The sequence below is a fragment of the Rhincodon typus genome, chromosome 9 (genome assembly GCF_021869965.1).
Source record: "Rhincodon typus isolate 14 chromosome 9, sRhiTyp1.1, whole genome shotgun sequence".
In the NCBI taxonomy this organism is placed as follows: Eukaryota; Metazoa; Chordata; class Chondrichthyes; order Orectolobiformes; family Rhincodontidae; genus Rhincodon; species Rhincodon typus.
This window is the reverse complement of record NC_063340.1, coordinates 53,836,616-53,851,061: the sequence shown is the minus strand read 5'-3', so window position 1 is coordinate 53,851,061 and position 14,446 is coordinate 53,836,616. Positions and strand designations below refer to the sequence as shown.

The following is a 14,446-nucleotide window of genomic DNA, read 5'->3' as shown; positions in this document are numbered from 1 at the left end:
TTACTTCATGGAGGCTTGCCTCCTCACCTTACCCCATGCTTGTCGACTGGTTCTCCTCAAGCTGTACATAACCAATTATCTCTCCCTGACGGAGAGAGATAATAATGGCTCTACACATGCATTTGTGCTTAAGTAAACAAAAGCCTCTGTATCATTGAAGAGACAGGAATGTATATGTACATATTACACAGTTAAACAGTGATATGATCTAGGCTGTGGTCAGTTGTAAACTTATTGTCTGCAGAGAGAGCTGAGTTTAACTTCAGTCATAGTTAAATAAATTGTGATTGGATCAAAATCTTTGTGTAAACATTCACAGTATACTATCTGAAAAATTCTGTGCATGAGGATTTAACCCACCTGGCGGAAGTGGTTGGGGGATTAAATACTTAAAATTGAGAATGCTGACACCAACCAACAATAAACAATCTTACTTCAATCTATTTTTCTAATCAACCTGTTCAGAGATGTTATTACACACCTCTGGAGCAGGTGGGACTTGACCCCAGGCCTTCTGTTCCAGGGGTAGGGATATTACCAGTGTGCCACAAGAGGGCCCCTAAAAGGGTGGCACCTCCATCATTAATTCACTGGGACATCAGTTGAGGGCTTTATGCTGAAATATCTGGATCAAGCAACAATTTTACTTCTGGCTTAAATGGGTCAGGCAAATAACATGCTCTTGAAAGGTTTGGTATTTAGAGTGCATTAATGAGGCTGCATTCTTCAGATTTTAGCAATCATTTGGATTTAAAGTCTCTGGGCCTGATATCCCAGTGTTTGAAACAGTACAGTGATAAAGAAAGGTGAGAGTTACGTTGCATTTTTTTTTCACAAAAAGACTGCTCACTGATGTTCAATTTGGGTTCCGGTAGACCTACACTGTTCCAAATTTTATAACAGCCTTGGTCCAAGCATGAACAAAATAGCCGAGGTAAGGTGAGTATGACAAACTTCCTGCTAAGGTAACATTTGACTGAGTTAGTACTAAGTAGAATTAAAGTCTGTTGAAATTAGGAAAACGGTCTCTATGGCAATCATGATTAGTTGTTACAGGCCAATCATGTCAACCCCTTCAGACACTATTGATTTCCTCAGGGCCATGTCTTAAACTGAACCATCTGCGGCTAATTTATCAATGAAATCATATAATCCAAGGTGTTCTGTTCTATTTGCAACTTCTCAGATAATGGAACAACTTTCAAGGCTGAGCTGATAAATGACAAGTAAACTTTGTGGTACACAGATCCTGGAATCCCAGGTCCTCCTTTCTTGTGTGTACCTTCATCAAGCAGTTCAAGAACAGCTCACCACCATATTGTCAAGAGCAACTAGTGATGGGCTATAAATACTAAGGTTACAAGTGGCCGCATCTGATGAATGAATATTTTAAATTGTTAGATTCAACAGATAATTGTTCTCTATGATAGGTTGTAGACCAGGGTAATTTGAATGCTTTCACTCATCCTCTCAGCATCACCATATGCTGTAATCTCTCCCATATGCAGCCTGTCATGAATTCCCATTGATCTGCAGAATCCCCACAGACTAATGCCTCTTCTACAATAGCCAACCCCTCCATTACCTGATGCCTGATCTACATTATTGGAAAGTGTTACTGTGATCCAATACTGCCACATCCCTGCAATTGGCTGACTGCTTCCACCCTTAGCTGGATCCTCACACAATCTGAAAGTAGTCGGTTCCCCCGCAAACACTGTGACATTTCACTGCCTTGCAATCTGGTATCTAGCCTCCAGTGATTGTCAGATCCCACTATATATGGGTCTCCCATATGATCCGCCAACCTCTCCCTGACAATCTCTCCCTCTTGGATCCTACCTGCAGACTAGCAGGAAATGAAGAAAATGTTAAAATGATATCCTGTTCCTCAATTCAGCACATCTTTCACCTTACTACTACTTCCAGGTTTCCTGGCCACTAACGCCTCCATTACCACCACCTTCCTGTAAATATTGAGCTCTTAAAGCTTAAGTAAATTATTAGTCAATAATGAAGCCCCACATTGTAGTTGGCAGTGTGTGATCACTGGATAAGCATCACAGGAAATTGGCTAGCAAACAGACTAGGGATTTTTTTAATAGTCCTTGAGACAATATTTTCTCATGTTGTGTGCCATGTGAGCACTAGTCTCTGTTGGGAACACCAAGTTTTTTGAATAGTATCAAATGTGATTCATTTTGACAAATCTTTGTTAGTGATTTCAAAATTCCTATTCATGTTTTCCAACTATCCATGATGGACCCCTCACTATCTCTGTTATTTCTTCCAGCCCATAAACATCTGAGATATCCACACTACCAACTAATTCTGACCTTTTGAGCATCCACAATTTTAATTCCTCAACCATCATTGCCTTACCTTAAGTTGCCCATGCCCTAAATTCTGAAAATTCTGCCTCAAACCTATTTGAATTTCTACCATGAAATCCCCCTTTCTGTCACTCCTTAAAACCTACCTATTTCACCAAGCTTTGAGTGATGTTCTCCAATATCTTCACAAGTGGCTCAGTGTCAAATTTCATTGGATTAAGTTCTTGTGAAAAGTTATAGGACAATTTATCACAATAAATGTACTATACAAATATACATTGTTAATATTGCTATGATAGCTGCAACTAAGTACAGCTCAAATTCAATATAATTTAAAACATTTCATGTGGACTGAAAGAAATTAATTTTATTTTTCAAACAACATTTTATGATCTTTGATAAACAGAAAATACTGGACACACTCAGTGTGACAGGTCATGGAGAGATCAGATGCCTTAGTATTTTATCAAAACTCTTTGATAACCCAGAATGTTAACTCATCCATTCACTCCACAGTTGCTGTCTTAGTTGATCAGTCCCTCCATAATTTCTGTTTCTGTTTCAGATTTGCAACATCTGCAACTTATTTTTTATTTTCAGCCACATTTATTTTCATCCCATTTATTAAATTTTCAACTCGTATGCCATTAATGATTTTTTTAAAAATTACTAATATATGATTTTGGAAGAAGACAGAGGGAAATTGGTTTGCAGAAGTAATGCAGGACAATTAATTAAGAATTGATGGGTTGTTATGAGATAAGGAAATTGGCTGACAGTTTAAACAGGCTACTCTTTTGCATTTGTACTGTTGCCAAGGATCAGTTTGACCCTCTTCTTCCTGAGCCTTCAGTAATAGTAAACGTTTACTGGAATCTCACTCAGATTCCCATTCAAAATCCCATTCCTGGCTGCCAGTCAAACTCAACCTTTATTGATGGTTAAATCACAGCGGCGTTTTGATAAGTTACAAGGTTGACACTTTGTATTGGCTTTTTCCTTGTTAAAGGATTGGACTGGAAAGTAATGTGAATTCCAAGGAAAGCGGTGAACTTTGTAACCTATAAGACTTTTTTTGTTTTGTTCTAAACAGAAACAAGGTTCGAAGCTTGTAAGTAGTATTGTCACAATTAATTTGTTTCACAGACATACAATATTTATAATGATAGCAATTTGGAGAGTAGTGGTTTTGTTCCATCAGTTCTTACTTCGACGCCTGGATCTTACACAGTCGAAACATTAAAGCTTGAAGCTTGTACCAAGGCATGGTATATGCATCTTCCACCACAAGAAGTACTCAGACAAAGCATTACCAACCTCTCAGCCTGCACCTGGTATTCAGCCAGTGAATGCAACACAGATTGAACTGTGCTGCTTTAAACCACTTAATGCAAATGGAAAAATAATGCAGCATGATGTGTTTCATAAAGGCAATAGACAAGCTTTCAGCTACCGTGAAAAGAAGAGAACTACTGATAGAAAAAGAGGTTGTATTTAGAGACTATGAGGCTGGCAAAGACGAATATGTATTCATTGATGGTAATTTAAAACCATGGTGATGGTATAAGTATAAAGAACCTAGTCGGAATTCTGTTGGACATGCAGAAAACCCATGGGTGGTTGTAAAAATCAGTCAGGATGCACCTACTGGCCTTCCCGCTCCTGAGGTTCAACCAGATGTACCAGATAATCGACATAAGCTAGTAATTTCCTGGTCTCCTCCAGAAAAAGAAAAGGCAATAATGTTCTTTAGACCTACAGACTACAAAGGAATGAACTTTTTTTTGTTTCTGTTTTGATACTTTAACGTGAAGTTATACAGATGAAGGCCTGTTCACATACGCGATTTACAGCTATGCAAAAAATTGCTTATACAGCAGGAGGCTTCTGTACCAGTATAACTACTAAAATACAAATACTTGAAACTGCTCCAGCTTTTTTAAGCCCTCCAATACTTCAAACTATTACTGCCACACAAATCAATGCTTCATGGATAGCAGCAGTAATTCAAACTGGAAGGATTTCTGAAGATAGATTACTTGGTAATAATGAACAGACCTGCTCTGGACAGAGGCAAACTATTGTAGTTTCTGATCTAAAACCATACACGCAGTATTTTTTTAAATCTTATTTGCCTGCACTAACGGTGGTTGTACCTCTAGCTCATCTGTAAATAGTTGGACATTGGAAGCACCTCTGTCTAATATGGTAAAACTCAAACTACAAGTCACAGGATCAGAATCAAATGAAGTTTTGTGGACTGAACCAACCAATCCCAATGGGCAAATCAGAAGTTATGAACTTAGGCAGGATGGGGTGCTCATTTAAACAGGCCCAGAAACTTGATATCATGACATCACTCTTACACCAAGTGTGGAGTACAGTTATACAGTTGCTACCAATAATAACTAAGGAAGCTCCATCAGCCCTCCCTCCAAAGCTAGGACTAGCCCTTCAGCTCTTTTTGGAATGGCTCCTCCAAAATTATGTACATCGCCCACTAGCAAGATCATAGTAAATTGGCAACCACCTGCTCAGGCCAGTGGAGTGACTGTCACAATGTTCTGTCTTGATTTCGCCACAATTAATCCCAAAGCTTTCATATTTTCTCCACCTGACACATTCTTTATGAGTCAATCCTTCATGTAAACAGGACAAACATCATATTCCAGGAATGTGGTAATAAACCTCTGTAATCTATGTAATATTTGTTATCAAGGTCTAACCAGTACCAGAACACTGCTGATTTCATTAAAGCATTAATTTTAAAAGAAGACAAATGGAGACAAAACAGTATTATCGTGTTAAATAAGGAAAAACAATACCTGTACCTGAACCTATGCAAACACGAGGAGTTAAATGCACGCAGTTCTGGATTAGATAAAAGTTCAACAAATTATAAACATTCACAATGACACTTTGTGAAGAATGTAATCCATGAAACAATAATAGTAGCAGCAGAGTTTTGAGTATTTCAACTAATAATAGTTGTTTTTTGAATTAGATTTTTTTCTGCAGAACAGAGGTTCAGGCAAGAGATACACATACAAAATAAGCTAACTAAGCACTTATTGACACACAATCCACCACAACAAACATTTGTTGTATGAGGATTCATTCCGTGCACCATCAACTACATAATTTAGAAATGTAACTTGGGAATTCTAGTTTGTGTAAAATGAGGAGAAACAGTGCATTGCATTGCTGCAGTGTTAACTGCTATCAAATACAATTTACTCCAGATACTTAGAGTTTGCACGTTTTTCTTATTAATTTCATGCTCCCAACCCGTATGATATGCAGCTATGGGGAGCTGTCACAGCAATTCCACAACTGCTGCTGATATTGAAGAGCTGCAACTAACATTCTACCATTGGCATTCTCACAACAGAAAATAAGTGGTTAGGGGCTGGATAATTTCTAGGTAATGAAGAATTTACCATCGAATGTACAGCTGTGAAGCAACAAGTCAGGTTGCAGATGTTGAAAAGGATTGTTGCCACTGGCCCAGAAAGATGTTCTCCCTAAAAGATGCTTGAGCAATAACCTCATAGCTAACACATTGGATACTCTCACTAGCATCATCTTAAGGTAGATTTTTCCCATCTCAAGGTTGGCAAGAATGATGTCTTAATTAGGCAAGAATACAAAAATCAGATCGTCAACCTTGAGAAAAAATCACGTGATTAAATCCTCAAGCCTTTAATCATGAGTTCACAATCTTGCTGTTGGGTAATGAGAAACTTACCTCCATGCATTTGCATGACATCAGTAGTCAATTGTGGTGTCTTAATATCACACTTCCAATCTTCCTCTTTGCAATCTATAAACTCAATGGTGCAAAAAGCTGTCTGATAAAACAGAGTGGTACATGGTGACTTGTCTCATTAGCACTCATTGCAACTTGTGGAATCGCTGTGCTGGCCATGGTCAAAGGTCCTGGAACTCAGCATCAGCAAAGCAGGGGAATACCAATTGCAGCAATATTGTTATGGGACTACCCTATGACCAACCAGCAGTGTTTGTAAACAGAAAAATATTACATTCACTTAATCTTCAACTAATTTGTGACCATTAAAGCAACATTTTGGAGATCTGTGCCAGATATTCTGGGAGGTACCAATACTCATAATGAACTGGACAACTCAGATTCCTGCTTCATACCAAGATTCTGGGACTGTCCAGGGACGTTGATAGGAAATAAGGGCGCCTCCTCCAGAAGTGCTCATGATACCTGTAGGAAATGCACAGGTAGGCAAAGAATGAACATACACTAGAGCCGTAATGCAACAGGTCATCGGGCTCCTGAGAATGACATTTCGACGTCTGGGCCTCTCCAGCAGGGTTTTGCAAGTAGCCCTGACAAAAGGGGCAACATCCTGGACAACAACAAAATGGAGGAATGAGAGCAATCCTTCGAGGGTGGAGATGAGGCTGAGTATCAAGGCCCAACAAGAGAAAGACAGAGCATTGTTTCAGAGAGCCCAAGGGGTTAGGTACAGCCTTATTGTTCTCCACTTTCAGTATGCAAGAATGAGGTCGACATTCTGTTCATTGTTTGAGCATCCAAGTAGCTTATTTGACAGACAGGATTCTGTTTAGTGTAAAGGACAGGTCTAACTTGTTGGAGTTGCTGTTTTTCACATTTTGGTCTTGCTGATTACATGATACATCTTACATTTTAATATGCAAGTGATATCTTCAGTTGAACCAAGATTGAAGTAGCTGTATATAACTTGCCCTAACATAACTGATAGGGGAAAAGCAGTAGTGAGTGTGTATTAACATCATGAGGCACTAAATTTGTGCAGTTCTGAAAGCTTTGTCAAATATATGACATGTACTCATACACTTTATGTGTCATGTGTAGGCTGGTTCCATATAAAAACTATCCATTTGGCATGAATTCTGTGAAAGCTCCTTCAGCCTCTTCCTTCATCAGTGCCCTTCAATGGTTTAGAGTGCACAAAGACTGTCCAATTACCTTGATATATTTGAACACCATCTATGACAGCATTTAGCCTGTGAGAGGCAGCACTTTGTATAAAACTTCTCTGCAGATCGGTGCATTATGAGGGACAATGGTTACAAGAGCTGCCCAATTGTACGTTGCCTAGAATATCACTGCCCTCCCTTGAAAAGCTCATACATGGGAACAGCCTACCCACTGAAATGTGTGAAATCATCACTGATTCCATATCCTCGCCCATAAAGATGGGTAGAAATGGTGAAAAATGTGTGCAGCCCAGGCACTGGATCACTCCCTGGACATTCCCTTTAGCCTCAGTACCCTCCACATTGACGTACAATGGCTTGGCTGGAGTCCTTAAAGCTAATATTCAAGGATCTCTGACGTCTAACGCTATCTGCAGTCAAAGGTTCGGATGCTCATGAGAGATAGGCACTGCATAGCGATTGCAATGCTGACTCCTTGGGATGTATGAAATGTTCCTCACCTCTCACATGGGTGTGACTTAACCATGTTCCACATTAAAAACTGATACAACAGTGCAAGTTATAGTATATTGAGGAAAGTCTTGGCTTATTTACAATGATGTAGTACTGTAGCACCGATGTGCCTCAGTAAGTATTTTTTTTTCCATTCCCTTTCCCCATTATAGCTAGGTGCAGGCCCAGCAGCCACAGCTGGGGTGCAGAGGACCTGCTCTGGGATTAGCCCTGTTGACCTCTAAGATTTGGGCAATTACCCCCATTTCATTTGGGCCTAGAAGCCCTAGGCCAGCAGAGAGTGTCTTGCCCAGATGCAGGCTGCCTGTGTCTCTGAGAGGAAAGGACACCTGGCGTGAGCTTAAAGTGCCTATTCCCCCATTGTCGTTGATTCTGAGTATCCTTGGCTGGAGGAATGGAGTGCAGGTCTGAATGCATATCTAGGAGCCACTGAGTATTCTGAACCTGGATCTCCAAGGCAGCTGCCACCGTTTCCATGGTGACAGCCAGGCACTCATGTGCTGGAACTACCGTAGCACTGAGAACGTTCAAGGACTCCTCCATTTTTCTCTCCAGCCTACCAAGTGTCTCTGACATACCTGCCCAATGTCCCTGTGCCTGTCTCTGCTGGTTGAGCAAGCCTTTCTGGTGGAGAAGAAGAACTGATCTTCTGCCTGCGGTTCAGCAACTGCCTGGTCTCCAGCAATGTTTGCTCTAGGCTCCAATGTTCTGCACATGGTGATTGGCATTGCTCCACTGTCTGTGCCATTGACTTCCAGTTCTAGATATTGCTGCAGCGCACAGCTCTCAGAGGCCTACATAGCTGGTAAGCAAATTAGAGGGAACGCTGGTCTCCCAGCAGTCTTCTGAATGCCAGAAAACTTGGTCATTTCTTACTCAGCAAGCTGCCGAGATGCATCAAAGTATGCCAACCAGTCTGTGCCCCTAAGTCTAATTTAGATAGAGAGTCCTCCAAGGTGAAGTCTCTGAGCCAGTGCAGTTGAACATCTTGTTGGCACATTCTCTGAGGGTTCTTAAGAACTAGGAGCAGGATTGGCATTTCAGCCCCTCAAGCCTAGTCCACCATTTAATATAATCATGGCTGATCTCAGCTTGACCTCATCTCCACCTTCCTGCCCACTTTCCATAACCCTTTAACCTATTACTAATTAAAAATCTGTCTAGCTCCTGCTTAAATTTCACCACACTCGGGGACAATGAATTCCACAGATTCAGGATCTTTTGAGAGAAGTAATTCCTCCTCATCTCTGTTTTAAAGTTGCCACCCTTTAGCCTAAAATTATGACCTCTTTTTCTAGATTGGTGTACAAGGGAAAACATCTCCATGTCTATTTTTTGTTAATCCCCCTCAGCATCAATTAGATCTACTTTCAGCCCTCTAAATTCTAGCGAGTCCAGGCCTCTCCCTCAGACATGGGGAGCAGAGGGGGTACAGGCTGTGATTTCTTGCTTGCAGAAGTGTCCTTGCTGCTGTTAGTGTCTATATAAGAAAAGAAAGGGAATTAGTTGGAAAAGATGGATACCTTCTTGTGCCACAGAAAACATATGAGTTAGTGCTGTTGGCAATTGGAGAGGACCAGAGCACATTTCAGATTATCAGGTTGTGATCTATGAGTTGTAGTCCATCACTCTTTGTGAGATATGGGTGCAGTGGCAGAGTTAGAGTAAGGTAGCAGAGTGAAGATAGTGCCATTTATTTTTACAGAGTGCAGGATATCATTGAGCTACTTTCTGTATTGCTGGTCACCATTTTTAATGGTGGAGATGGCGCTGACCTATGCTACAAGGTCTGTCCAGGCTGAATGCATTTGTTGGCATTGCCTGTTATTGCAATCAGCCAGGAAGAGGACTGACCTTCAGTCCATCACCCAATTCATTAGCACCTTGAGATCTTTCTCCATGAAGCAAGGAACTAGTTTATTTTCCTCTGTGCCATGTGTTGGGTCAGTAGAGGTGAGCACTACAGAACAAAAGTAGTTCCTGGCTTGCAGTGATGATTAGTTGGACTTTGAATATAGAGCCAAAGCCTTGGAAATCAGAGGTCCCAGTAGAGGTGAACACTTCTGTTTTGCTGACCATGTAATTTGCCAAGTAACACAGACAACATCTTGTTTACATAAATAATGAGGTGTGATTATGCAGATAACTAGCCTTGGGCCATGGCAAAAATGATACCATGATATCCACTTGCCATCACTCTTTAACTTCAAATGGGGAAATCACAGCCCTAATTTTCAATGCAGAAAAACATGGCAGACCTAATGACAAAACTGCCAAGATTAGTTTCCTGAACTGATAGTTGTCCCGAGTATGCATGTCACAACGTATTTCTAGTTAATTTGACATTGTTTTATTCTGTCCTAACTATCCATTCAGATAAACCAAAGATTCTTGAATCCTTACCATACATGCTCCTACTGCACAAATGATGATGGGCATTCCATATTTTGGACACAGATGCCTGACTTACATTATGTTACACCAGGTGCTCAAGACATAATGCCATGTAGTGATTGCATCAAGTAATGGGAGTACGTGTACTAGCCTCACACCAGGCTTTCAGAAAATTTGGTAGCTTTCCCCTAATGTCACTGGTGCATCTGAACAGTAATATAGCTGTGTGCCTCCATTGTTGCTGTCCATTCCCATTACCCCTCCTAACCACCAAGCTTCCCCCCCCACCCCACCCCCAAATGCACAGACGGACATACACACACAACCCCCCATCTTATAACAATAATTACATTTCAAAGTACTTTGTATGTTGTTAGGTGTTCCAAAGTTGTGGCAGGGGCTACATAAATACACATTTTCCTTTTTATTGGTTCTTACCCCATGTTTCATTGCTTCCATTCTATCCACACTTTTCTCTGTGCTACAGAACTGCCAAGTGCACAATGATCAGTCAGCAGGCTTCCATTAACAATACTTGGCACTCCAAGTGTGTAATGGGTGACATGCTCAGAACACAAGATAATGAGGGCAATGAGCTGATGAGATGTCTTTTGGGAAGGTCAGTACACTTGTTTGGAGCTGCTGGTGAGGCTGTACACGGGGTGAATAACCAACACCTACAATCTATTATGAAGGGGTTTCACACTGAAAAATCATTGAGTGCGACCTCGCTGCACGATGAATGTTAATATACTGGGAGGTACGATGAGCTGTATGTTGCACAGGAGTCTGTCACTGTAAGCATTCCTTAAACTTGTAACATTTCAATAGTACAGCTGTGGTGACAGGACATAGTGGCACATTATGAAATGGAGCATTTCAGATTTGGGGGAAAGGTCATAATTTCAAGACCTTAATGCCATACTCAAATTCATCATCATGTATGTCAAGAATACAAGGAATAATGAGACCCCAGGAACACCCCTACCCTTTGTCAGTAAGTACATTGCCTGTGTCCTTATCACCAAATTGACAATACCTCAATGAAAAATTTTATAACAGCTTCTTGCTGGTGGCAATATATTATCACTGTAATATGTGTGGAGAAAGTGGTATTTAGAAATTATGTAGGAAATGTTCACAACCATTAAATTAATTTTGATATACTGTATTTTAGTAAATATTTCCTTTCACAACTAAGTTAGAAGTAGGATATGTTGAACTTGTGAGAAATAAGGACCATTTAATTTTCATTATCAAACTGAAAGAATTTGTTATTTTAAAATAGTTTTGTCTTATTTTAGAAACGTGAAAAATGCCCATTGTGAATTTTGATTAATATCCACCAATGAAATTGTACAAACATGCGAAGAGTCTACTTTTAGACTCTTCAAAATGAGGAAACATCTGCATCTGCAATGTTAGGTTTACTCAGAATTTGAATGAGATCACACTTCGTTCTTCTAAACTCCAGAGAGGATAGGTCCATTCTGTGCAATGAGGACAATATTATCCTCCATAGAGTCAGTGTAGTGGACACTTGTTGCATCCCCTTTAATATATCCCTCATTAGGTGAAGACATTTTTAGTACTCCTGGTGTGGTCTCACCAAATACTTGTACATTGCAAGTTGACTTCTTAATTCTTACATGTTTGCATTTCTTGCATTCTTGTATTCTACTTAATGTGGCTGATTCTTAACTGCCCTCTGGGCAATTAGGGATCAGCAATAAATGCAGCCTAGCCAGCCACTCCCTCATTCCGTGATTGCATAAAAAAATCTCTATCTCTTGCAACAGAGACCAACATATCATTTGCTTTTTTAACTGCTTGCTGTACCCTCATGCTTACTTTCTGTATTTGTTTTACAAGCACGCCCAAATCCCTCTGAACAATAGCATGACTTCTTTTCACCATACAAAAGATACTTAGTTTTTCTACTCTTCCTACCAAGTTCATATGGCATTGAATTTCCTCACTTCTGGCTCATTTCAAGGATCAGTTGCAGTCATCAGTGACATTTCGCAAATGATTACACAGCACTGCAACTCACGGGTTACTGATCCCCTATTTTCCCAACTTGAGCAGTACACTGAATTCCAGGCTGATGGAGTGTTACAGGGACAGAGGGCAGTGGGTATCACTGGCATCACTGGATTGCCTCAGGTACGTGCAGGGCGTCACCAATTGCACCCACGTGGCCATCAATGTACGTAGTGACTGCCTCATCAAAGTTATCAGCAGGAAAGACTTCCATTTCCTCAAAGTTTATTTGTCTGCAACCACAACAAAATTGCTTTATAATTATGTTATTCATAAAATTCTGACAGTAAACTGTTTTGTGAATATTTTCCCTGGATTACCACATTCTCTGTCACACTGCTGTCATGTGCTGATTAACAATGGATCAGTCTATTACTCTTCCAGTCACATGGAGAGATGTAATAAATACACACAATGAAACTTTAGCATTTTTGAGTCTAAAATGTGTTTATTTCTGAGCCATGGAAACCAAAAGACATAAAATGCCAGCAGTGAGATGTTTATGAGTAAACTGGAAAACATTCTACACTACTTTAATGCTGAATTATATTGAAAAGTCCATATAAATTAGTGTCAAAGAAAGAAAAACTGGAGTGAATCATGCTGGCCTGAAATTGAAGAGGGTGTGAAAGAGAGGGGAGAATTTTGAGATTAAAACACAGAGTAGCATCATCATGTTCAAACTATACTGGAAGATTGTTCCTGGAAATTTGAAAGAAAATGGTTATCCAGAGAAATCTGTTCTGAAACCAAGCAACATCTTGCTAGAGGCGTACATAGAACTGAGGTTTGACAGGTAGGAACAACACAAATCAGTGAGGGAAGGAGGAAAAGGAAACTGAATGTTCTGTGGTCTTGCTTTCCTGGGGTTGAACAGTTGCAAAGAGCTGCAACTGATTTCAGTAAATCATATGGCAAAAGATCATGGTATAAAAATCCATCATGTACTGTATCATACCACCAAAATAGAATCAGATGACATATTAGACCAGCAAAGATGAAGAGTTACAGATGCTCTCTCAGCAAGCAATCCAGGGAAGGCCTGACATGATACAGCAAACACAGCCAGCAGTATGGCCATACTGGTCTATCACAGATAACATCTCACTGGAAGATACCAGCCAAAACGAGAATAAACATTTCCAAAATGCTGCAGGAAGAACTCCTCTAAAACAAATACAAAGACCACATGGGAATAGAGAAATGTAAGCTCAAAGCCACATCAGCTGTTTACTACAAAGTCTTCCCAAAAAAAAGTGCCGAATGAATAGTATCTACATGCAATGTATGCCAGAAGTGCAGAAATACACAACAGAAGGAAGAGATAATAGCTGCTAAAGTACCATTCAGAACAAGGCATTCCATAAGAGCAATTTAGTCACACTCAATCAAGAACTGTACTTTGTTGTTTGTAGACGTCTACTCAAAACATGTTCAAAAAGCAAATAAAGAAACTAATTTTGAAATATCTGAAGGTTTCCTGTGATCTTAAACAAAACTTACATGGTTAGTTTAAGACTTTCCAGGGACTGCTCCTCCTTCAAATTGGCTACTGCAGTGCATGTATTTCCTGAGGTAGAATAGGCTGCTTATTGTGCCTTCCTAAATCTTATCTGTTCTCAAACTGCTGTTTATTTTTCCCACTCCTATTAAACTACAATGTACCCTAGCAATGACTATCTTCTCCTTATTTTCCAACCAAAACCTCTCTACTGTCTTGTTATAAAGCGAAAGTCAATCCTCCTCTAATAACTAAAACCAAGATACCTAGAGAGGCTTGCCTTGCCCTATAATCTGTTAAAAGAAGTGTGAAAAGTGGTATAACCTGCCTCTCATTCTCAAGCTGTTATAAAGGAGTGGTTAAATAAAATGAACTCCTTTAGTCACTCTATAACCAACAAGTAAAAATTTATTTATCCAACTCTAACAGTGAACAAATTAACTGAACCATTAACACACCGAACAATTCCCCCTTAACTACTAACTATTCCTGAAAAGAAAACAAAATTCTAATGGTACTCTGTTCCAATAAAAAAAATTAAAACTTAGTCTCTCATAATAACAGCCAATATGTATCTTTCAGAGATAGTAGGAACTGCAGATGCTGGAGAATCTGAGATAACAAGGTGTAGAGCTGGATGAACACAGCAGGCCAAGCAGCATCAGAGGAGCAGGAAGGCTGAAGTTTCGGGCCTAGACCCTTTTTC

General features: G+C 40.0%; 1 pseudogene; it reads left to right on the top strand.

The window, feature by feature from the left end:
- The first annotated feature begins 3,745 nt into the window (after positions 1–3,745).
- Positions 3,746–4,982, top strand: LOC125484067 (annotated as a pseudogene).
- The last annotated feature ends 9,464 nt before the right edge of the window (positions 4,983–14,446 follow it).